The 8,384-nt window shown below is 43.4% G+C and overlaps 1 protein-coding gene across 1 annotated transcript in view; it reads right to left on the minus strand.

Moving 5' to 3' along the window:
• Window positions 1–8,384, minus strand: part of Sec24b (SEC24 homolog B, COPII coat complex component) — a gene marked incomplete in the record, with an annotated part of 66,102 nt that overhangs the window by 57,262 nt on the left and 456 nt on the right.

Below are 8,384 nucleotides of genomic sequence, written 5' to 3' on the forward strand. Positions count from 1 at the left end.
GGCAAAGGGGAAGTAAGGTTGTAGATGAAGATGTTATTAATGTTTTTAATTAACTGATCTTTACATACACCCACGCATGGTGCCCCCCCCCCCCCACAAGCCCAGTAATGTTGGAGACTAAGGCAGGAGAATCACAAGTTCAAGACCATTCTGGGCAATCTAACAAGATTGTCTCAAAAAAAAAAAAGTTGAGGAAGTGGCTCAATATGAAGGCCCTGGGTTCAATCTCAAATACCACAAATATAAACCAACAAAAATATAAGAAGGTAAAATACAGAGAGAAAGCTTATCCTTGACAGCCCACGTGGGCCTGACATAATCACAAGGGTCCTTAAGAGTAGAAAAGGGAGGTGGGAAGGAGCAAGGAGACGTGAGCAAAGCAGAACCTTCGAAGGCTGGAACAGGAGCAGGTCCGCGAGGAACCAAAGATGCAGGCGGCCTTGGGAAGGTGAGGGAGGCAAAGCAGTGCCTTCCTAGGCGGCCTGCAGGACACCTGACTTCAGCCCAGTTAGCTGGACTGCTAATCTGCAAATAACAAATGCACACTGTCTTCAGCCACCAGTTTATAGCACTTTAGCACACATGCTCCAAGTTGCTCTCAAGAATACCACTAAGTGGCCATGAGTATGACAGAAATAGCTAAGCTGCCAAGCACGGTGCACGCCTGTAATCCCAGCTCCTCAGGAAGCTGAGGCAACAGGAAAGCAAGTTAGAGGTCAGCCCTGGGAAACCTGGACCCTGCTTCAAAACAAGCAGGAGTGTTTGCCTGGCATGCAGGAGGTGCAGATTAATCCCCAGCACAAACTTTACAAAGGCTGCAAATCAGTGCTCCACACACATTCTGGCCATGCTTCCTCATCTATGAGTCTGCACACAGGCTCTAACCTCTACCTGGAGCTTTCCAAAATTTCCTCTTCCCCTTTGCCCAATCAGCTCTTACCTCATTCTTCAGAAAAACATCCCCTAACGCTATAAGGAAATGTAAACCTACTACTGCTCCCACAAGATTCCAACCTCTATGATGGAACTCTGCATGAAGATGTGGAATCGTTCCACGGCAAACTCTGTTAAGTGAAAAGAGTCTATTTTGCTCTTAGTTTTATTTTATCCCCACAGCTTGGTGCCTGGTTCACGGAAACCACCACTGTACCCTGAAAATTGTGAAGCTTAATAAATCAATTATGAGATAAAATAGGAAACTTGAGTTTCAGTTAGGTAATTTATATAGTAATATAAAAATAAATGTATAGATGTGAATTTTTTATTTTGACTTTTTTTTCTTTTTTTTTGAGACAGGGTCTCACTATGTAATTCAGGCTGGCCTTGAGCTCACTTTGTAGGCTAGGTCGGTCTCAAACTTGCAACGATCCTCCTGCCTCAGCCTCCCAATATTTTGGCATTTTATACTTTGTAGAGTTCAAAAATAACATTTACAGGCAAAGAAAATTACTGTACTTCATTAAAACTGTTTTGCTACTGCAGTTAAAAAATCTATAAAGTATAGTATGTATGTTTCCTACTGCTACTGTAACAAATTCTAACAAATCTAGTGGTTTCAAACAACAAAGGTTCATTCTCTTAGCTTCTGAGGGCAGAAATCTAAAATGAGGCTCCTTGGGCAGGGCTGGCTCCTCTGCAGCCTCTGATAACCCTTATCCCTGCCCTGCCTTTCTCACCTTTAGGGGCCCTTGTGCTCCTTTGGTTTGTGGCTGCATCATCATCCTCCAATCTCTTCTGCCCTCTGATCACCTCCACTGACTCCTCCCACCTCTCCCATTAGAGTAAGGACAACAGTGATTCCACAGGCCAGCCTGGACCCAGGGTATGTCCTCAGCTCAGGATCCTAGCTTCTGGGGGTCTGGACACCATTTCTGGGGGCCATTATTCAAACTACATGTCAGGTGTCAAAGCTGGGTTTTTACAATCACATCATGACTCCTACCTCACAAAAAGCAACTTAAAACTTCTACTAGTCTCAGGAGTAACCCAATTTCAGAATTAAAAGTGTAAAAGAGTGTCTTAGATTCAGTCAAATAATTTATGTTACTCACTGAAGAGTCTAACATAGTGTTTTACAAAAATAATCATTAAAAAACTTAAAAATTCAGTTTATACACAATCTCTGAAAGATTTTAGTCTTAGTTTCAAGTAAAGTATGTCAAATAAAGGCGGAAAATGGTATTAACACATTACAGTACTTCCTGTACTATCTGAATTGAGAAATGAAATAATTTTAATATTCTATGCATCTTTTCATTGAGATTGCATAGCGGATCAGCTTGACACTGTCAAATGTCAGCTGCATACAACCCCACCCCCACACCCATACTAGGGATTGACCCAGGGCCTTTGCACTAAGCTACACCCCTAGCCCTTCTTTGTTTTTCAAGACAGGGTCTCCCTACATTGTTAAATTGCCCAGGCTAGGCTTCAGCTTTTCCTCCACCTCAGCCTTACAAGTGCTGGCATTACAGGTTCGAGTTACCACACCCATTCATCCGGGTTTTCTAAAGGCATCGATGCTCTCATTGGCCAGATCAAATAATCACAAAATCTACCATAAGGCTGCAACTGTCCCAGTGCTATAATCTCCTTTTAGAGGCTAAATGAACTAATTCTATTCTTGCTCTGTGCTTATTCAACACAAAAATCGAATTTTACAATATGGAACATCTAGCCACAATAAAAAACTACAGGACATTTTAAAATAAGTTCCTTTAGGGCACATGAAATATGGTTTGGTTGGAAAATTTCAAAGCCAGCTGCCCTCCCTTTATTCCACATCTGCTTCTGACACAGGCAAGGAGGTTTTTCTGACACTCTCAGTGTCCAAGGCCCAGGGCTCCTCTTCAGTCCAAACAAGGTCTAAAGCACTGGGGCAGTTTCCAAGAGGCTCCGTCAACAGCTCCACAAACTTCCAAAACCCATCCTCTCACTGCTCCGTCTCTAGTGCTTTTTCATCCAGGTACGCTTTCAAACTTCCTTGCCTTTCCTCTCTGCGTCCTTCCCTGACCATTCAGACCAAGCATCATTTGGATACAGCTGAGGCTCCACCTGACCATCTCTCAAGTTTCCCCTACTACAAACATGTTAGGGTCTGGCCAGGCCCTCTGTTTCATCATACTGTCCCTGTGTGTACTAAAACAGCTTTCAGGGCACAATCTTAGCAAACTTAAAATCAATTAAAACCTCCTTCCTGCAAGCTCACCACCTGTTAGCAGAAATGGTTATTAGCAAAAACTTTCCAAGACAGTTTGTGGGAAGAAAGGCTAGAAAGCAGAAGAAAAAAAAAAAAGGCCAAACAGTGACTGAGACTTAAATACAGTAAAGGGATACATTTGTGTTAAGTGGCCAGTCTTCGAAAGCAGTGGAAATATGAAGCCAAGTGCACATATTCAACTTAGTGCTGACTGCATGCTGCCGCTGGGAATAGTTTGAAGAAAATCAGCCATGCAACGCAGCAGAAGGATCCATGAGTCCAAGGCCAGCCTGGGCTCCACAGTGAGTTCAAGAACAGCCTGAACTGCACAGCGAGACCCTGTCTCAAAAACAAACAAAAAAAAAACCCTGCCATTCAAAGAATTTATAACTTGGCATTGTGAAGGAAATTGAATAAAGGGAACTCTCACTACTAAGCGCCTGCTAGGACCAGTTTTAAAACAGTACTGCCTTTAATGCAGTCTTCCTAATAACTCTACAAGGAAGTTATCACATCCTGAGCCAGTGGTGGTCAACCTGTGTCTCATGGGCTGCAACGGGTTGTTTGTACAGCTCTAAAAGCTCGCCCTCACTTCCCTAAGCTCAGTAATGTTACAGCCATTTTCTCCACAAAAGTTTCAGCTGAATCAAGATGGGCGTGGCAGTACACACCTATAATCCCAGCATTATGGGAGGCTGAGACAGGAGGATCACAAGTATGAGCCCAGCCTGGGCAATTTAGCAACTCAATAAGAACCTGTCTCAAAATGAAAAAGAAAAGGTGTGTGTGGGGGAGAGATAGCTCAGAACAAAGGCCCTGAGTTCAACCCTCAGTACCATAAATAAATAAAAATTCAAAATGGGGGCTGGATAAGGGATGTATCTTAGTGGGAATGTCCTGGATTTGATCTCCAGTACTGGAGGTAAACGGGCAGAACCAAAGCCTGCTACCCTCTCACTAGTCCACACTTTCTCGACAACTGCACATGCTTAGCCTATAGCAAACAGTGGCTTCTCCAGCGTTGAACAGAACCAGACAACACTGCTGAACATGCAGATGCCTCACTTCTAGGTAAGCCCACTGAAAATAAGCTTCAAATCTGTTGTATTTCAATGTCTTAGTATGAAAACTGTTACTGTTGTAATCTCAAAAACCTGAGGGTGGGGGTGAAAAGACACCACCAATAACTAAAGCAACACATGTAATGACAGAAAATAAACCCATGAAGTGAGCACTGTTTTTAAGATCTTTGTGGTGTCTATTAATCAGCTTCAAAGGAACAAAGTATGCAGACAGCAACACCAATGCCATAGCGCTATCCATCCTCAAAAGAAGACCTGAGGTGTCCACTTCCAGTCTGCCATCAGGAAGATTAGAAACTTGAGACACACGCTGCTCAGGTCAAAAGGAACTCACTTCAGACACAGTAGGGAGTCGAGGACATGGCAAATTTGGCACATGCTCTCTAAGCTGAAAGATCTCCTGTGACTGACAGCCCAGAAAGCACTGCGCTATGAAAGGCATGTCTGCTTATACCTTTTATGCTGAATTCTAGTAAATAAATTCCCATACTCTTCCATTTTGCTTGCATTTTGGCATTTAAAATAACAAAACTGCCAGTGCTATCATTCTTGGAAAGGGTATATCAAAGCAAGAAAATATATTTTCACTTGAAGCTGAATACCATTTGTTGCCTAAGAGTGAAATAAAAAAAGCAGGTGTGTACTGTTAAATTTAGGTGTACTTCCCTCCTTAAAAAACTATTTTTAAAATACCTCTTTCAAGTCAATCAATTGGCAACAACTTGTAGTTACAGTATATCACTACACTACCAGCCCATTACTTTATCCAATCTTCTGAACTTGGCTTTGGAAGGAATCTCAAAAGGCAAGAGTAAAAGATAAAAAGTACTCAACTAAAAGTCAGATGAACATAAATACAGATAGATGTACAAGTCCCTATAATGCTTAGTGAAAAACTGAAGTATATAAATAACTCCAGAAAAGGAGGCTCAGTAAAATCAAATCATCTTCAAATAAATGGAGGGAAAGTATTGTAGCAGTTAAACTTAGAAAACAAGTAAAAATGATAACAGAAACTGTTTTGTGCCTCTCTACTCCCTACTCGACCCAAACGCTGAAGTTTCTAAAATGAAACTTCCCAGTCTGTTAATAAGAGATGTAGATTTGAAATTCAGAGAAATGAAGTGGACTTCATTTGACAGGTGTGTAATACCTGTAATTTGCCCAGTGCTGTCTCTGGCCCTGAACACAGAGCAATGAAAAAAGGACATAAAACTGTCCTCATTCCAAGTTTACTTAGGAAGTGGTAAAAACTGTACCTACTCAGCCTTCCCAAAGATTGCATCTGTAAAATTAGGGACTTGGACTAAGTGGTTTTCAGTTGTGTTCCCAAAACTACAGGACCTCCACCTCTATTTTAACCATATCCACTTTATCTTTTTCTGATTTCTCTACCCACAATTTCTTGTGGAAAAAGGAGTGTTTTTAAAATGCTCATAATGGTTCTAGTAAAAACAAAAACAAAAACAAAAACCTCTCACTTTTCACAGGCAACTTAGTGATGGATCAGATTTGGAGTTTTTCTCCAATGGATACCAATGTGCTGTAATTCAGTCCAATCCCATAGGTGAGGGCTAGCCCACCCTGCCCACCTCAGAGGCTAATCACAAGCCATGGGCTGTCACCTATACTTCTGCCTGGCCAGCTAGAAACTGAGCTTCCCAGTGCCCCTTCCTTGGATCAAAACTGTTCAGCAGTTTCTATGAAGGGTTTTACAAAGGAGGGAGATAACAGCCCCACAGAATGGAGGCACAGAGCAAGGCACTCGAGGGAGTGGCAGCCTAGCAGCACCCACAGCGGCCCAGCTCATCAGACCTGAGGGTTCAAGAGGTGCCCCAGAGCTCGATCTCTGCGCAACTGCATCCCATGCCCAGAAGTTGGTGGCCAAGGACTGGAAGTTCCTACCCTCAATCTCAGGTAATCAGTCCCATTTTGTGGGTAGCTCTGGGTACCCCAAACCACCTCATTAGCATAAACTCAAGTGTGTTCCAGGAGCTCAATATGCTACCCAAAGGTTTAGGAATTCTATGACAGGAACCAGGGACAAAGGCCTATACACTGTATACTAAAGAAATAAGTAATCTCATTCTGTCTTCTGCGATTTTTGGAGTTTTTTGGAGGGAGGGGCAGGCTGGTCTTAAACTCACTTTGTTGCCCAAGCTGGTCTTAAACTGGTGGCAATCCTGCTTCAGCCTCCAGAATGCTGGGATTACAGGTGTGTGCTGTGTGTGTGGTGTCCTGTGATATTTTATATTCATACTTCTGACCTATTTCTTTTTCACCATACTTGGAACTGCAGAGAGATCTATTAAAAAGCAAAGTAGATTATATAGTGTTAGAATATAAATCAAAAACTCAAATGACTGACTCCTAATCTCTGTAATTTCTTTTTCCAAAATCAGCAAATGAAACAGATTTAATTTGATTTCTCTATTTAAACTAATCCCTTCTACAGGAACAAAACCAAACTTGACTCTAGTTCTGCACTTCCAAATCCTTCTCCACCCTGGCCTCTCCTAGCTCCCCTGGGAGTGTCTCCACCTTCACTTCCTCTGTCCCCTGGCTGTTCTGGAAGGCTTTCAGTTTCTTCACAGCCCCAAGCACACCTGCCAGGCGCACAAGTCCTGACTTCCGCGGGCTGCAACCTTTTTCTGCAGAGACCCTTCCCTTCCACCCCGACATGTCAAATCCCCCTCTGGGCCAGGCACAACCAATGTGAAAGCCACCAAAATACAAGTCAAGGAGGGATCTGTCTTCCCAACTATCCTAACCCGGAGGACCTAACTAGTAAGCAGGCAGCAAATGTCAAAAACGATCGCAACGTTAAAGAAAAGAAATTGTTACAAACAGCAGAAAGCAAGCATTTTCTGTATTTGGCATCAACATATTGATTTGTTTTTCCAAATTTAGCATCCAATTTGGCTAAGCAAATATCCTGGGATCTTTGAGTGTTCACAAAAAATTTTAAGGCTAATGTAAATATTCACCACTTTAAAAATTGTCCATTCAGATTGATAACACATATTCAGAAAAAAAAAAAAAAATCAAAGACACAGTCCTTGACTCACTCCTAGGAATGGCTTTACAGGATTCTAATACGTGGGGCCTACTCCTGAATCACCATGTCCCATTTGCTTCACACACAAAACTGTGGTAAGAACAGAAACTGTTCAGAAACGGTATTTTTACATTCATTCGGAACCAGCGGACCATACTAACAATACATTCAAATGCTTTTACAGTAAATGCCTTTTGGAAGCAAAACATGCAATACCAACGAGCATGGCTGATTCAATGGATAGTACAGTGAAGACATCACTTTGGATTATGAAAAATTTCAACCTCTGGTTCTCAGCAGGAACTACAGCCTTTATGTTTGAGAAGCCATCAGATGCTGAATACAGCAGGTGTTGCCGACAAGGTCCGCTAAGTTTTCATTAGAGAATTGGATAAACTGGGTCAGTCACTTGAGGAGGAGGAGTGTATCTTTGTTCTCTTATCAGCATAAGACATTTTTCTGAATCCAGCAATTACTTTCCAAGCTCTCTGACACCCTAAGTCTCTGTGAAGTTTTCCCGCCCCACTCCTATCCACGAACACTCCAAATCTCGGGATTAGGAAACCGATGCCCCAGGGTCTTCATTTTCCAGCTGAAACCGCTAGATTCTGAAAGCCTACGACCTTAACCAAAAAGCAGCTTTCCCGCAGCACTGGCTGCTGCCCCATGGAGGCCTCGCCTGCAACCCGGGCCAACCAACTCCCGCACCTTTTTCTGTTTCTTAAAGTGCGAGCTAGGGAAAACAAAACAAAACAAAACAAACCACCAAACCCACCCCGGCCTGAGGGTGCTCTAAACCCGCGGCGACACCTGGTCCCTTTCAAACCCTAGAAGCAAACTCCTAGCGCTGGAGCAGCAGTGGCAACCACAGCCCTGCAGGCCCAACGGGGTCAGGGTCAGTCCACCTTCCCGGGACACACGTATTCGCACCCTTTTGTCTACAAACTTGCGCGCGAACTTCAGTCCCTCCCGGGGCGTGCTCGCCGGGCCCCGCGACCGCCGGGCTCCCGCCGGGACGGGGATCGGGGGCGGAGGACGAGGCCCG

The sequence above is a fragment of the Chinchilla lanigera genome, unplaced genomic scaffold (assembly GCF_000276665.1).
Source record: "Chinchilla lanigera isolate Chin_1 unplaced genomic scaffold, ChiLan1.0 scaffold00095, whole genome shotgun sequence".
Lineage (NCBI taxonomy): Eukaryota > Metazoa > Chordata > Mammalia > Rodentia > Chinchillidae > Chinchilla > Chinchilla lanigera.